This window comes from Leucoraja erinacea, chromosome 19 (assembly GCF_028641065.1).
Source record: "Leucoraja erinacea ecotype New England chromosome 19, Leri_hhj_1, whole genome shotgun sequence".
Lineage (NCBI taxonomy): Eukaryota > Metazoa > Chordata > Chondrichthyes > Rajiformes > Rajidae > Leucoraja > Leucoraja erinaceus.
Window position 1 is genome coordinate 41538915 of NC_073395.1, and position 18110 is coordinate 41557024.

Genomic DNA, 18110 nt, shown 5'->3' on the forward strand with positions numbered 1-18110 from the left:
AGGCAAAGACTTATGTCTTCCCTGCACTCCCCATTCCCCTCCCGATGTCAGAGTCAAAGCCCCCGGCGGGCGATGGTAAGTGTCCCGCGGCCATTCAAAGCCGCGCGGGGCGATGATGTAAGGCCCCGCTCCAGGCACTCTTCAACCCCGCAACTCAGGCGGGAGAAGTCACCGTTGCGGAAGCCCCGAAAAGCGGTCTCCCAGCAGGGACCCACGGGCTCCCGGTGTTACTGTCCACCAGAACTGCGGTAAGCCTCCAAATCACCACAGCTCCACCCGCTCCGAACTCGGCGAGCTCCACGGTGGTAAGTAGGTCCGTAGGTTCGCAGCTCCGCGACTGGAGCCCCAGGTCGTTCTGGTTGGAGGCCGCTCCACGGTGCTCGGCCCCAACGACAACGGAGACCCAACAGAGAAAAGGTCGGGTTCTCCTTACAGGGAAAATATTTTAAACGTTTCCCCCACCCCCCACACACATACCCCCACACACATACCCACACACATACACAAAAAAATAATAATAATAATAAAAACTACATTCAAACGAGACAAAAAAAAATTAAAAAGACAGACGGACTGCAGAGGCCGCTGCGACGTGAGTCGCGCTGCCCACCGGATATCGATCTCTGGATCAATAGTGCTGATGCCTGGATTACCAGTTCAGTCCAGGTATTATTGCACCTGCACCAGTTAGCCTGTGACTTGGCTGTTTGACTGCAGTAAAGGCAGCATTGCGCACTGGTGCATGGCCAAGAACTAGTGTTTGGTGCTGTAAGACCCACAGCCTGAATTCACAAACATTAACCATTCATTTTCTATTTGTTACCCAACTGCACATAGGGTTGCACAGGGAATGGGGCACAGTCCTGGCACTTTGGACCAAAGCAAAGCGGGCAGTCATGGTAGTGATTGTCTTATGGGGAATGGGATGGATGTGTTGCCCAGAGTCAGTGGTCATGTTCAGGGAAACCTCAGTCACCTTGTGGATACTCCAATGTGTAATAAATCGGGCAATGTCAGTGATGTACTTCATGTCATTTGTTTAAACAAGAGTAATAATGCATTGTGCTGACCTCGATGGTCAGAGCTGAGGATCCACGTGTGGGAACTATGGATGAACAGGTTGACAGATCTGTGAAGTTCTGGCGTCTCACCTGCTCCTGGTTTACTGAAGGTGTGCCGCTGGTGGAGTTCTGCACAGTGCCCTCCGCATCGCTGCGATGACACACTCCTTTATTTCCTGTTGCTTGACACTCTGTCCCAGCCTTAAGACATCTCTATTAGACAACACCAAGCAGATAGCACCCTGGCATGATGCTCAATGGGGCAACTGAGAATTTCAACTCAGAAAGATGGAGTAACTCTGCAGGACAGGCAGCATCTCTGGAGAGAAGGAATAGGTGACATTTCGGGTCGAGATCCAGAGATATAGACAATGATGTAGGGAGATACATACAACACATAATCCTCCGACATCTTCGCCACCTCCAACAGGATCCCACCACTAGTCACATCTTCCCATCTCCACACCTTTCCGCCTTCTGCAGAGACTGTTCCCTCCGCAACTCCCTTCCCACCCAAGCGATCCTCTCCCTGGGTACATTCCCTGCAACTGCAGGTTTGCAACCCGTGTCCCTATACCTCCCCCCTCAACTCTGTCCAAGGACTCTGACAGTCCTTTCAGGTTGGGCAGAGGTTCACTTGCATCTCCTCCAACGTCATCCACTGTATCCATTGTTCAAGAACTCTTATACATCGGCGAGACCAAAGGTAGACTGGGCGATCATTTCACCAACACCTTGACTCAGTCCACCTGGACCTACCTGATCTCGAGGTTGCAAAACACTTTAATTCTCCTTCCCTTACCCACACTGACCTTTCAGTCCTAAGCCTCCTCCATTGTCAGAGTGAGGCTAAACGTAAATTATAGGAACAGCATTTCACTCTTGGGCAACTTACAACTCAGTGGTAAGAATATTGATTTATCTAACTTCATGTAACCCCTTTCCTTCAGAAACGACATCCATTCCTTCTCTCCAGAGCTGTTGCCTGTCTGTCCCGCTGAGTTACTCCAGCTTTTTGTGTCTATCTTCTTCAGTTCCTGCACCTACAGTTCAGCACCTGCAGTTCCTTCCTGCACAACTGAGAATTTAACATGTGCGGCATAATGAACATTGAAAATAGTAGTTTTTCCCTATTCTTACTGAATTGTTAATGCCTTGTATCTCTGGGCAAGTTAGTACATGGCAAGTCATCCTAATGTGGACTCCTTACTTTAATCAGTGAATGAGATTGGCAAATAGGTCTGGTACTTGTCCTTGTGGAACCCAATTCAATCTGGAATATTGCAGACATTCAGTGTGTGCTTGCTGCTTACCAAATTTGCTTCTTAACTACTAAAATCTAAAATGAATGCCGTGAAATAGTAAGATTAAACGAGAACTTACCAGTTTGAAGTTTGATCTTTATTTTATGAGGAGTTACGTTGGTGATTACATGAAGAACCCCGTCCAGTCCGCTTACGCATCAATCTTCAAAGCAGCGGTATGAAATCACAGATAACAGCAGATCGAAGTAAATTTGTAAGATCAGCAACATGAGAACTACCAAGAAATGGTAGAACTACTACATGACCTTTATGAGAGAGAGGGTTGGGCGTGGTGGGCACTTAATCACCAACTTAACTGCTCATAAAATAAAGATCAAACTTCAAACTGGTAAGTTCTCGTTTTATCTTACTATTTTACTTCGGAGTCACGTGAGTGATTCCGTGAAGATTTCAAAGTTCAGTGATTTCATGCCGTAAATTCAAATCCAGCATCACACTGCATTGATTGACTCAGAATGAGTGACTAAAAACTGCATTAAACATGTCATTGTTTGCAAACATATTCATGACTTATCCACATAATGAAATCAATAGCAAACCCTGTATCCCAGGGAAAACTGTGAAAACCTGAACTCAAACAGAATGGGCAAAATAGCCCCGTATCGGCAATCGACTTTATGGTAAAATTTTTGCAAAACAATTCACTTGACCATCCTGCGGCCACAACCATAAGCTTTTTTAGGTTGCCAAATGATCGTTTAGGTAGTCATTTAAGACGGCTTGCATGACGCGTGTGATAATGGGCTCGGACAAAGTGCGTAGTTACCAGTCGGAATTATACTCAATGAAGCATTCACATATTATTTCTGCTTCAAATAAAGTTACAAACTAAACATATCCACCAATCAAGACATGATATATACCACAATGACATGCAGCAAAATTATAAGACAGTATCTCAACTCTTTTTACACATGAATGCAGTTTCTATTAGTTCTTTCCACTTCCAAACAAAAATGTGGTTGGATTATTCAGCATATGATCAACCTGTGTCAATAAATCCTGGACCATGGTAACATATATGCATATGTATAGTTGTGAATGGTGCTCATTAAATAACTACAGTACTGATACTCCATATTAAGAGCATTGATTTGCCATTAAAATGAAATCTGTGATAATGTGTCAATGGCAGCAGTGACAATCGAACACTGCGGTTTTAATGTTCCACGTGTTCACAATTTAATGAATCCATCTTTATGGATTAAAACAAATAATAACATTGGGAATTAAAACACATTTGATTGCATTCCATTATCAAACATAGTCAATGGTCGCTCTGAAGACATTCCCAGGACAATAGGGTCAGGGAGGGGCATGTGTGTCAATCAGTGCGGGGTGGATAGATGGTGGGGTTAGAAGACAGTCGGTGCAGAATGGATGGATTGAGGCAGGTGAATTAGTACGTGTTGGTTGGAGTAGGTAAAATTGTGAGGGGAGAGCACGGGGGATGTCAGTGGTGTTGAATGGGGGGGGGTTCAGTACGGGATGGATGGGGGTAGACAAAAGTGCTGGAGAAACTCAGCGAGTGAGGCAGCATCTATGGAGCGAAGGAAATAGGCAACGTTTCGGGTCGAGACCCTTCTTCAGACTGTTCCCCCCATTATTCTTGAATGGGAGGATCAGTACAGGATGGAGGGGGGGGGGTCAGCGCAGGATGAATGGGGGCGGGGGTGTCAGTACAGTGTGGATTGGAGGGTCTGTGCAGGATGAATGGGGGATCACTACAGGATGAATGAGGGGAAGGAGCAGGGTAAATGGAGGGTGGGTCAGTATAGATATAGATATGCCATTTATTGTCACTATACATGTACAGTGAAACTGAAAGCTGCTCGTACTCAGTGCATACATACAATTTTACACAAAAAACAAGAAACAGAAAAACAAAACAGAAGGGAGATGGGGGGGGGGAATAGGTGCACAAATTCTACGGCGCTACATACATATATACAGATGGAAGTCCTGTTGGGCGGTGTAGTCAGTGCATGTGTGGATTTGAATTTATGGTAGATATAATTCTCGGGAAGCAGCTATTCCTGAGTCTGTTTGTCCTGGATTTGATGCACCTATAGCGCCTTCCAGAGGGCAGCAGGTCGAACAGTCCAAACGCAGGATGGGAGCTGTCTTTGGTGATCTTCTTTGCCCTGCTAAGGCAGCGGGAGGTGTAGATGTCCATCAGGGAGGGGAGAGGGCAACCAATGATCCTCTGCGCTGTCCTGGTTACCCTCTGAAGCCTCTCCCTGTCTGTCATGGTGCAGCTGCCATACCATGCTGTAATGCAGTATGTCAGCAGGCTCTCGATGGACGAGCGGTAGAAGGTCAGCAGCAGGTTAGAGTCCAGGTTGTGCTTCCTGAGGACCCTCAGGAAGTGCAGCCGCTGCTGAGCCTTCTTGATGACCGCTGTCGTGTTGTCCGTCCAGGAGATGTCAGCCGCGATATGGACGCCGAGAAACCGGAAGGTGTTGACCCTCTCCACACACTCGCCGTTAATGTGTAGGGGGACTAAGTCGGTGCTGTGCCTATAAATGCGTGGATTCGTACAGGATGGATGGGGGATCAGTACAGGATGGATGGAGGAGAAGTGCAGGATGGATGGGAACGGGGTAAGTACAGGGTGAATTGGGGGATCAGTGTAGGATGGATGGGGGGGGGGGGGTGGCAAGAGAATCAATGCGAGGTGGATAGGGTGATCAGCGCAGGATGAATAAAACCTGAACTCAAACAGAATGGGCAAAATAGCCTCATGTCGGCAATCGACTTTATGGTAAAATTTTTGCAAAACAATTCACTTGACCATCCTGTGGCCACAACCATAAGATCGATGGGGACGCCCTGCTTGCTGACGCCGATACCGCCCTGGTGGCAATGCGATTAAGAACTGTCAGTGTAAATACCTGCATAACCAGAAAACCAATGCTAATTCCACACCTCTAAGGCCTCTGGTAACATTGATATCTTAGCCAGTGTGCCCTTCGTGGGAAATGCCAAAATATGATCCTAAACCCTTTTCACCCCTGGTTTGCTCTTCATGAGTAGATGAGATATGCAAACACATAATGGCATCTCCAGCCTCTTCCATCCTGCGTAGCCGTACTTTTGCACTGTCTACACTCATTGTGTCGATACTCGAGCCATGTCAAAGGAAACAGCTGGAACCACCTGGTGAAACATTGTTAACACAACGTCAAATCCATATTGCTTGTGCTTGTCCTGAGAGAACTTGTATTGAAGATATTGTTTACACACACGATATCCAGAGTAACACCCATCAGAGTGGATCCCGTTTGCTGCCACCAACATGACAGGAAACACATTGGATACAATAAATGGCCCAAAACAATTGTATTATAATTTAAGAATGAACTCTAAGACATCAAACCCGTATCGTATTACATGTCATATCAGCATGAAACAAAACCAGGGCTCGAAATTAGCGGTTGCCCGGTCGCCACTGACCACTCAAAGCGCCGCCGGGAAATCTAAACACCGAGTCATTTTGCCCGGCTTGGCAACCAGATACTGGTTTTTACCGAAGATAGACAGAAAAAACTGGAGTAACTCCGCGGGTCAGGCAGCATCTATGGAGAAAAGGATCGCGACGTTTTGTGTCGGCGGTGACGGCTGTATTGCGTGGGAAAGATACTAGGTGAGGAAGGGTCGTAGCAAATGACGGGCCCCGCACAGCGGCTCCATCCCCTCCTCCTCCCCGCCCCCACCTTCCTTCCTCCATACCTCGCCCCCCTTCTCTCTCTCTCTCTCACGTACGCCCCCTCCACCCACCCCCCCCCCCCTTATCCTGGGACCCCTTCTCTCCATCCTGCACTGATCCACATTTGCCGCCTCTATTCTGTCCTCACTGACATCCCCCTGTGCTCCCCTCCCCATCTACCCCCCCCCCCCCCAATCTATTCATCCTGCGCTGATCACCCTATCCACCTTGCATTGATTCTCCTGCCCCCCCATCCACCCTGCACTGGTTCTCCAATTCACCCTGTACTAATCCACTCATTCATCCCGTACTGACCCACCCTCCATTTACCCTGCACCTTCCCCTCATTCATCCTGTAGTGATCCCCCATTCATCCTGCACAGACCCTCCGATCCACACTGTACTGACACCCCCGCCCCCATTCATCCTGCGCTGACCCCCCCCATCCATCCTGTACTGATCCTCCCATTCAAGAATAATGGGGGGAACACTCTGAAGAAGGGTCTCGACCCGAAACGTTGCCTATTTCCTACGCTCCATAGATGCTGCCTCACTCGCTGAGTTTCTCCAGCACTTTTGTCTACCCCCATCCATCCCGTACTGAACCCCCCATTCAACACCACTGACATCCCCCGTGCTCTCCGCTCACAATTTTACCTTCTCCAACCAACACGTACTAATTCACCTGCCTCAATCCATGCATTCTCCACCGACTGCCTTCTAACCCCCCCCCCCCCGCCGCCATCTATTCACCCCGCACTGATTGACACACACCCCCCTCCCTGACCCTATTGTCCTGGGAATGTCTTCAGAGCCATGTTTGATAATGGAATGCCATCAAATGTGTTTTAATTCCCAATGTTATTATTTGTTTTAATCCATAAAGATGGATTAATTAAATTGTGAACACATGAAACATTAAAACCGCAGTGTCCAATTGTCACTGCTGCCGTTGACACATTATCACAGAATTCATTTTAACGGCAAATCAATGCTCTTAATATGGAGTATCAGTACTGTAGTTATTTAATGAGCAACATTCACAACTATACGTACGCATATATGTTACCATGGTCCAGGATTTATTGACACAGGTTGATCATATGCTGAATAATCCAACCACATTTTTGTTTGGAAGTGGAAAGAACTAATAGAAATTGCATTCATTGGAATGTGTAAAAAGAGTTGAGATACTGTCTTATAATTTTGCTGCATGTCATTGTGGGATATATCATGTCTTGATTGGTGAATATGTTTATTTTGTGACTTTATTTGAAGCAGAAATAATATGTGAATGCTTCATTGAGTATAATTCCGACTGGTAACTACGCACTTCGTCCGAGCCCATTATCGCACGCGTCATGCAAGCCGTCTTAAATGACCACCTAAACTGTAATTTGGCAACCTAAAAAGCTGCCAAGGTTGCCCGGCTGGCAACACGGAAAGAAAGTTAAGCGAGAGCCCTGAAAACACTTCCAAACTCCTGAAAAGAAATGTCCTACTTTCCCGGTGCTATCTCCACACTCCGGAGTGAACATATTCATGCGTCGGTGTGACATACCAACCATAAAACAATCCATTCAGAATATGCAGGCCATCCTTGATTGTCATCCTGCAAAACTGATTTCGCAAGCCACAGGCTGCATCAGCAGAAGGTTAGGTCTAAAGCACAAACAGACTAAATTGAATTATCAGTCCCGATAAACCCCGGGAAGAACGTTGAATAGACCAATCAGCCCATAGAAACTCTACAGCGGAATCTAGACTTCATGTATAAAGACCCTATATGTATAAAGATTCCATAAATATTCTGTGGGTTGATCTGAACTTGGGTTGATCTGACATTGATCTGAACTTGATGATACACCAATAGCAAATGATATAGGTAACTATGACAGGATACTTGACTTGATTACCATGTGACTAACATCTGCCACCACCATAGCGTATCAACTTAGAGCTGATGATGTAGCGAATGAAGCTATGTCATACGTATTACTGAAGACTTGACAATGCATGGAAAACGTCCTGACTCCAGATACATTAGCAATGCTGAATACTGTTCATGTACCATAATGATTTCCATGGAGGTAAATAACGTGACCCACACCAGCGTCTCTATCTCCAGGTCTCTTACCTTTGCTGGTTTTTCAAACAAAATTTCATTTGCAGACTCTGCCCATATTGTCATTCCCATTAGATCGCTGATGCTGCTGGCCAACTCCTCGTGTAGTGGCTTGTCCATCTCCGACTGAGCAGCAACATTTAGAGGCAAAGCCCACTCCTTTCCCTCATATGATCATCGTGCCTTATGCATTGAGCATGGAATCCCGGCACATAGTCATGTTCGGATTCATGTTTGGAATTAATCCATACTAACCTTAGACACTCTGTTTAGAGTGGGAGTAATCGCAGCTGAAGCAGATATCACCATCCATCTCCTCCATTTGCCTGTACATGCCTCTGTACCAAGCATGTTGTTCGACACTGTAGATGGTTATGCATGCAACCAAATATGTAGCTACCTCATTACCATATTGACACTCCCACCTTATGTAGTATAACTGTAGTATCTGCATGCACCCTCCCCCCGTAGGTTCCAGTACGTGTGTAGACCAGTTGTGGTCAGTGCTGGGACGTGTGGATGTAGTGTCTTAATAAAGACTTAGTGAAGGACTAAGGACTACGTCTAAGCTCCTTTACAGACACCATTTCCCATGATCTTGTATGTGTGGCTCCATCTGCATCCGCTGTACATCCGCTGTACATCCGCGTTGGAGGACCTATACAACCTGCAACAGGAGCTGCCTCAGGCCTGTGTGCATGTATACCTGCACCATCTCGACCACTGTGGTGAACCAAGTGGGAGGAATGGCAACCCTGCAAACAGGTGCTGATTCAGGCACATGTGTATACACTCTTGTAGCACCTTCTCGATCACTCCGATTGAGTGGGAGGAATTCGGCAACCCTTTACTAGGTGCTGCTGCCTGACATGCCTTAAGATGGAGCGTCGTCAGACTGCGACGAGACGAAACCATGTCTGACTTGGCACTCATTCTGAGTTGGGATTGTCAGGTCACTGCCTACAGCTGCCGCCAGGAATAGCCGTGCAAATCGATGCTCTGTTGGTATCCTCCTTCACCAAACAGGCTGCACGTGCTAGTCACTCCAGTCGTGCTCTTTCCAGATGTCAACGCCGTCTATAGGAAAGGATTGAAGCGCATCTGGCCCCCGTTCGTCAGACATAGTGGGTAATTCTAGAACAAAACTGAACAGTTATATGTCATAGGCAAAGACATTATGAAGACGCCCATCCCAGTAAATCTGGGATTTATTTACGTTTAATATGAATAATCCGGCGTCTTGGGGAAGAAACGTGCACAGTCCCTTTAATGAGCAGAATTACTATAACGCCACCAGGTGTAACTCCCACAGGTGACTGATAAATAGAGCTCAACAAGGCTTCCCATTTCCTATTATTGGAGTAGATGATAATCACCTGTCTTGGTATGATAGTCACAACGTGACCTAATGGCAACTATAATGTCTGCCCTTTTTGAACGCTTCCCAAATTTGCGTGTCATCCTTGCACAGGCCAACTCCAGTCTTCTGTGTATCGTTCCAATTTTTTAAATATGTGCTGCGAAAGCGAGCACTGCATGCCACTAGAAACCAATACACTGGAGCCGGTCCTCACAACCCATGTTACAGGAAAACCAGCCTCACGTACCTGCATAGTTACCGGTGGTCTTGAGGCAAGCCCAAAGGCCCCTGAAGTAGGTTGCATTCACATCCTTAATTTAGAGGGCATCACTGCCGGGATGCGTGAATTGTAAATTCTACTTGAAGGCCAGCTTGGACCTAGACCTGAAACTTCCACAGAAATAGCAGAAAATGCTATTGCCATAGACACATAAGGATAATAAACCACGTCTCACTTCCTGGGTTGGGGTTGGGGTCAGCCACACACTGACCCCTTGTACTCCTCTCCACTGAGGGAATTGGTAAGCAGCCCTGAAATCCCCTGATGACCTTTTCTGATATGGCTTACCATATCAGGATAACGCACGTGTGAGGACATACATATATGACAGAGGGAAACTCCTGGCCAGGCTCCTCATGGTTTCCTCATATGGGCTGCGATGTCGGGCCCCCCCCCCCCCCCCCCCCCACCCGCCTCAATGAGTCGGGTACGCCACCACGCTCAGTCTGCACCCCGACCTCGGGAGTCACTGACCTACTGCCAGTGACTCTAACAAAATGTCCGACGGCCACCGGCTCCTCAGTTACCGCGGACTGTAGCCGGTATCCCCGTGATCTAGCGAACCCTGCGACCCATATTTAAACACATTTCGAGAGTCGCTGACCTCCCTGTCAGTGACTCAAACAACAAGCCCCACAGCGGCAAGATTCTATTGTGACCGTAGCTTGTGTAACACGCGGTCAACAACCACTAACGCCCAAAATAAACAGTTCGGGAGTCGCTGACCTCCCTGTCAAAGACTCGAAATAACAAGCCCAACAGCCACAACCAACTATCGTGGTCATGGCTTGTACAACCCACGGTCAACAAAACCCCCGCGGCCAATTTACTCTCGGGAGTCGCGGACTGTTCTGTCCGCGACTCAACAAGCAAAACCCACTGTTGGGCCTGCTAACGCACTCCTGAAGCCGGAAAACCCGCGGCCAACAAATTTCATATATGCTCCATATATAATAGTAAGTGTGTTACAATACAGAGACGATCATCTGTCGGGTAGGCCCTGAATTCTGTTTTTAGGCTTGCTGACCCCTGTCTGTTTTGTTTGACTAATTCATTGATGTGAAAAGTTAAATTTCCAGATGAAATAGTCATGTTGTCCAGCCTTAGTTTCTGTAGTGACTGGACCCTATGTTCCGTGACCAAGGCCATCAGCATGACTGTTTTCATAGTCACTTTCTGTGGGAACAGAGCTGTAGCTGGAGACCAGTTTCTTAACATGGTCAGTACAATGCTCACATCCCATATTTGGGAGTACCTGATTCTTGGGGGATTAACATTAAAAATGCCCCTCATGAGTTTGGTTACCAGGGTGTGTCCCAACAGAATGCCGCTCTGTTCCTTGCCACAGGTATGTTGACAGAGCACTTCTGGCGCAGTTGATGGCACTATGACTGAGCCTCTCATCGTAATGGAGGCTTGCCAGGAATTGCAGAACAGATGGGATGTTGATAGATCTGTGGGTGATGTTTATTGTTGTGACAATACTTCCCATTTCTTGATGACACCAAGTACTGTATTTTGGTGGACTGTCTGTGGGCCGCTGAAATAATATCCACTGTTCGGTCCGTCAGTCCCAGGTGTAGTAGAGGTGCTTTCAAACTCTACAAATTAATAGCTTTATATAATTATGACATGGGTAACTTCCCCTTGTTGCGGGATGAACCAGTAAATTAGGTCTATGATGGATGGTGATGCATGGTTCTAATACCATGTCGAGTATCACCGGGACCCATGGTTGAGTAGGCCAATCCGGTACTATCAAAATACCAGACGTGGAGTCTTGCTGTATATTCCTAAATACCCGACTGATGAGGCAGAAAGGAGGGAATGCATAAATAAACAATCCCCCAATGCAGCGAAAATGCATCTGTTGCCACTGCCCCAGGTTCTGGTTCCCATGAACATAATTCGACAGCTGGTGTGAGCCTGGATGCGAATAGGTCGATATTTGGTGTTCCATACCGTGCTGTAATTTCAGCAAATACATTTTTATCCAACATCCATTCAGTGGTTTCATTGAATTTGCATGACCTGTTGTCTGCCACTAAATTTAGTTTACCTGGTAAGTAGGTAGCTGATATCCAAATATCTCTCTCTGGATGCACTGTTGCCAAATTGTGTTGGCCAGATTGTCACATGATGTCGATTTGTTTCCACCCATATGGTTGATATATGCTACCACGGTGGTGTTGTCAATTTGTAGTCTAACATGCTGGTGATTTAATCCAGAACAATATGACTTAAGGCCATGGAATGCACTTAACACTCCCAGGTAGTTTATGCCCAGTGTTTGTAATAATGATGCCTCCTGTGCATTCCATCTCCCCCACAGCTGGAGATGGAATTGGTAGCACCCCATCCAAGTGCACTGGCATCAGTTTGTAGTTTCATAGACGGGTAGCTGATAATGTTTGGATTGGAACAATGCCTAATGTTATCTTTCCACCATTTTAGTTCCATTATGGCCTCTGTTGGTAGCTTCATTGGTCTATCAAAATAACCACCATAATTTTTGAGTGCTTGTATTTTAGCCCTCTGTAATTTGTGATAATGTTAAGGTCCGATTTGTGTGGCTGGAAACGCAGCCACTATAATGCCAATTATTCTTGCCACCAGTCTGATGGATGGTTTTGTGATGTCAATGATTTTGCTGCAAGCCTCCATGAAGGTTGTAACCTTTTCTTTTGGCAAAGTCACTGACAAGTGAACTGTGTTAAGGGTGAACCCCAGATGATCCATTGTGTTAAATAACATCTGTGGTCACCTCTAATGGGTACTGTATAGTAAGCATCTTTTAAATGATGCTTGCCATGTAGTAACCTAGGAAATCAATTCAAGATTCAATTTATTTGTCATTTGGAGCCCTTGAGGTCCAAACGAAATGACGTTTCTGCAGCCATACATTACAAACAAATAGACCCAAGACACAACATAATTTACATAAACATCCATCACATCGCTGTGATGGAAGGCCAAAATAAGTACCTCTCCACTGCACTCTCTCCCCCCCCCCCCCCCATGTCAGAGTCAAAGTCAAAGCCCCCGGCTGGCGATGGCGATGGCGATTGTCCCGCGCCCATTAAAGCCACGCCGGGTGATGCAAGGTCGCACACCAGGTCTTGGTGTTGGAGCCCCCGGCGTGCGCTCGCAGAGTCCCGCGGCCATTCCAAGCCACGTGGGGCGGTGCTGTGAGGCCCCGCTCCAGGAGCTCTTTGACCCTGCAACTCAGGCTGGAGAAGTCGCCGTTGCGGGAGCCCTGAAAAGTGGTCTCCCTCCAGGGACCCGCGGGCTCCCGGTGCCGCCGTCCGCCAGACCCACAGTAGCAGCCTCCGAATCTCCGGAGGTCGGGCAGCAGCAGCGCTCCACCACCGCTCCACCCGCTCCGGACTCGGCCAGCTCCGTGACGGTGAGGTGAGTAGTCGGCACCAGAGCCCCCGGACTTCCTGTTGGAGGCCGCTCCACATTGCAGCCCCAACGACAACGGAGACCCGACAAAGAAAAGGTCAGGTCTCCCGTGCAGGGGAGAGATTAAAAGTTACCCCTCCCTCCCACCCCACCCCCACCCCCCCCACACACACACCCCAACAAAAAATAACAAAAACTACATAAAAACATGGACAAAAAATAATAAAAACACAGACGGGCTGCAGAGGCCGCTGCTGACGAGAGTCGCGCCGCCTACCGAATTGCTTAGCAGTAACAAAGGTTTCCATCTAGTAATGAATATATTGTACGAAAGTATTCAAATTAGTCAAATCTATGATGATGCGGCAACCACCATTTTGTTTCTGATAAAGATTTTGGACTCAAATTCCTGTGATTCATGTTGGGTTTCCTCCATTACTCCTTTTTTATATGGCCACTCTAGTTCAGCATGCGCTTTTGATTTTTCTTTGCCTGTAAGCATGAACATTCGGTTCGGTACATGCTGATCTGGAGGATTATGTTTTTGTATAAATTCTATGGTATAACCCTATACTTCTGAAAATATAAGTGTCGGTAGTTAATTTATTCCATGCATCCAGATAGAATTGTAATCTCCCACCAACCTCGTAAGGAACCAGACCCACCTACCTCCATGGTTACTATTGGTAGGTTTGTTACTTTTTCGGCATCCTCCATGGACGTTGAGGCGCCGGTGTCTGGATCAGTAGTTGGGTTGGTGTTGAGGGTTAGCGCATTCCCCAGGAAGGCCGGTCTGGGCCGTGGCTTAAAAAGACTGATGTTGAGTGTTCCTGGCCTTTGAGTTTTCACCAGTTTGTCTTGGCCGACTGGTGGTGCGTAGGGGTGCATTTTCCTGGCCAAAGTAGTTTTTAGAGGTTGCTTTAATGAGCCCCAGGGTTTTACCGTCTTCGTCAAGTTCTTTTACCTGTTTTGATAAGTTGCCTCCAAAAGTTGCTGGGATGTAATGTTAAAATTGTACAAGGCATTGGTGAGACCAAATCTGGAGTATGGTGTACAATTTTTGGTCGCCCAATTATAGGAAGGATGTCAACAAAAATAGAGAGAGTACAGAGGAGATTTACTAGAATGTTGCCTGGGTTTCAACAACTAAGTTACAGAGATAGGTTGAATAAGTTAGGTCTTTATTCTCTGGAGCGCAGAAGGTTAAGGGGGGACTTGATAGAGGTCTTTAAAATGATGAGAGGGATAGACAGAGTTGATGTGGACAAAGCTTCTCCCTTTGAGAATAGGGAAGATTCAAACAAGAGGACATGACTTCAGAATTAAGGGACAGAAGTTTAAGGGTAACATGAGGGGGAACTTCTTTACTCAGAGAGTGGTAGCGGTGTGGAATGAGCTTCCAGTGGAAGTGGTGGTGGCATGTTCGTTGGTATCATTTAAAAATAAATTGGATAGGCATATGGATGAGAAGAGAATGGAGGGTTATGGTATGAGTGCAGGCAGGTGGAACTAAGGGGAAAAAAAGTTGTTCGGCATGGACTTGTAGGGCCGGGATGGCCTGTTTCCGTGCTGTAATTGTTATATGGTTATATGGTTAAATTGTTATATTGGTGGTTTGGAGGTTCCAGGTTTGCACAGGCCTGCAAATTAGGGTCTAAAGCCGGTTGGATGGCACTTCTTCCTAATGCTGTTTACTCGTATTGGGAGTTGCAAAATAAAGCCAGTGCATCCTGGTGATCTTGTGTCATGTCTTTTTCGTTTATCGTGCGGGCAAAAACCGTAATTCCCGCTGTTAGGACTTTCAGAACTTTTTGTAGTTTCAAGTCCCTGGCTCTGATTGAGGCTCCGAAATTTTTTCAAATACACTGGTTGACACTGGGAACATTCAGTGTTTTGCAGTTCCCTGGTGGTAAGTGTCTTGCTGTGGTGTCCAATAATGCCTGTCCTTATAGCTGGTTGAATGACAAATAGTCGATACTTGCAGCTATTTTAGGTTCCAGGTTTTGGCCAGTTTGGTCGGGTTGAATAAACTGGGACACCATATCCAATAGGTTTTCTTGCACCCCATGTGCACTAGGGGTATGTTCTGCACCCCTCTTCAGGGTCAGCCCAGAATTGACCCCCTGTACTCCCCTCTGATGAGGGAGAAACATTGTGCAGCCCTACAAGAGGTACTGCTGTAGGACTTACTAGCTGCCCCCTGTGACTAGTCTCCATCTCCCGGAGCCTGTCACTTTGGAGTATTTGCTCCAACAGCCACTCCAACTGGCTCCAATGCTCTCGGGCACTGGCCACTTGCAGCTGCTCCAGTTCCTGCAGCCCCTTCAACCGGCTCCAATGCTCATGGGCACTGGCCGTCGTGGCTGCTCCTGAAGTCGCTCCTGCTCCAGTTCCTGCAGCCGCTCCAACCGGCTCCAATGCTCACGGGCACTGGCCGTTGCGGCTGCTCTTGTTCCCCGCTCCCAGCCGCTCCAACCGGCCCCAATGCTCACAGGCACTGGCCGCTCGCGGCTATTCAGAGTCGGACTCATCGGAGTCAACGACTCTGTTAGTTTTTTGCTTCGCTCTACCCCCCGGCCGTGGGAGCGAAGTCGTGCACAGCTGTTCCCATTACGGGAGATTGGCGTGCCATTGGCTGCTGCTGCTGGCTGCCCGCAACTCCGCGGTTCTCCCCCGCCAGCTGTTCCGCAGCCTTCGTGGATCTGGTCCATGTCTCCACCTGTAAGGTAAGTGGAAGGAATGCAGAGTCTCCTTACCTGCTGTTCCCGGCTTTCAAATTCTGCCGCTAAGGGGAACGTTGTTCCCTTTGCTGTGACTCGTTGCAATGCGTGTAACGATATGACACGCATGCGTCCTGGCGGGGTTCTTCACGTAGTCACTCACGTGACTCCGAAGTAAAATAAATAAATAAGCTGTGTGACGTGACCATCCGAGGGAGACAGTCCAGGGGGGATGGGGGGCACTCAGCAGGGCCGGTTCAGAGCCGCTATAGCTCTGGGAATGAAGCTGTTCCTGAGTCTGGAGGTTCGGGCGTAGAAGGCCTTGTAACGTCTGCCGGAGGGAAGTAGTTCGAACAGTCCGTTACGGGGTGTGAGGAGTCTTTATGGATGCTGACGGCCTTCCTGAGGCACCGTGTGTGGTAGATGCCCTCCAAGGCTGGTAGCTGTGCCCCAATAACCCTCTGCGCTCTGTGGATGACGCGCTGAAGAGCTCTCCTCTCCGCCTCCGTGCAGCTGAGATACCACACAGAGATGCCATACGTTAATATGCTCTCTGTGGTGCAGCGGTAGAACGTTGTCAGCAACTGTTGGGGCAGACCAGTCTTTTTTAATGTCCTCAGGAAGAACAGTCGTTGCTGTGCCTTCTTGACCAGCGCAGCGGTGTTGGTGGACCATGTGAGGTCCTCTGAAATGTGAGTGCCCAGAAATTTAAAGCTGGACATTCTCTCCACACTTTCCCCGTAAAAGGAGATTGGGGTGTATTCTCCATTATGGGACCTCCTGAAGTCAATAACCAGCTCCTTGGTCTTGGAAGTGTTTAGTGACAAGTTGTTACGTGCGCACCAGTCCGCCAGGTTCTGCACCTCCGCTCTGTATTTTGTTTCACCACCATTGGTGATCAATCCAATCACTGTTGTGTCGTCTGCAAACTTCATGATGGTGTTGGTGTCGAATGTAGGAACACAGTCGTGAGTGAAGAGGGAGTAGAGCATGGGGCTTAGTACACAGCCCTGTGGTGTGCTGGTTCTCAGGGTGATAGTGGAGGACAGGTGCGGGCCCAGTCTCACTGCCTGCGGTCGCTCCGTCAGAAAGTTCACGATCCAATCCCATATCGGCGAGCTGAGGCCTAGCTGGTGGAGTTTGGTGGTGGGCTTGGTGGGGATGACCGTATTGAATGCAGAGCTATAGTCAATGAAGAGCATCCTCACTTGCGTGCCCAGCACTAATTTTAATCTTAAAATTAAACTGTTAGGCATGTTGAGAATTAGCAAATGGCAATTACATGTTTACTTTACTGTTAAAACACAAAATACTTATGCTGTAACACCACGATATGCGATCAACCAAGAGAATCAAACCCAATGCCAAATTAGTATGTAAACTGTTTATACATACTTATGCTATGAGATAATAACTAACTCCATACATTATAAATTATCTACATGTTAACAAACACACAAGCAAAATGTTTAAACTAGAAACCCAATCTGTGTCACACGAGAGTCTAAGGCCTTTACACATCTAAACTATGGGACAACTAAAATTATAGACAATAGACATTAAGCGCAGGAGTCGGCCATTCGGCCCTTTGAGCCAGCACCATCGTTCATATAACAATTACAGCACAGAAACAGGCCATCTCGGCCCTTCTAGTCCGTGCCGAACACTTATTCTCCCCTAGTCCCATTCAGTGTGATCATGGCTGATCATCCCCAATCAGTACCCCGTTCCTGCCTTCTCCCCATATCCCCTGACTCCGCTATCTTTAAGAGCCCTATCTAGCTCTCTCTCTTGAATGTATCCAGAGAACTGGCCTCCACCACCCTCTGAGGCAGAGAATTCCACAGACTCACAACTCTCTGTGAGAAAAAGTGTTTCTCATCTCCGTTCTAAATGGCTTACCCCTTATTCTTAAACTGTGGCCCCTGGTTCTGGTCCCCAACATCAGGAACAACAAGGTGTGTAGATGACAGCATATCATTGGGGTTATCAAGTGGGCACCTCCCTTCACTGGTGTTTCATTGAGTTAGGCCCACAACACATTGGGAAGGCTCAACAGTTAGTTCTGGTGCCCCAGAACCACCCCCCTCAATACCTGCTGTCACCACCTATGCTACATGTATGA

At 47.5% G+C, this 18110-nt stretch overlaps 1 non-coding gene across 1 annotated transcript; it reads right to left on the bottom strand.

Moving 5' to 3' along the window:
- Positions 1–9646: 9646 nt before the first annotated feature.
- LOC129706583 (U6 spliceosomal RNA) lies at positions 9647–9753 on the bottom strand. Its single transcript, XR_008725078.1, has one exon. It is a non-coding gene; the product is annotated as a U6 spliceosomal RNA (small nuclear RNA).
- Between the last annotated feature and the right edge of the window lie 8357 nt (positions 9754–18110).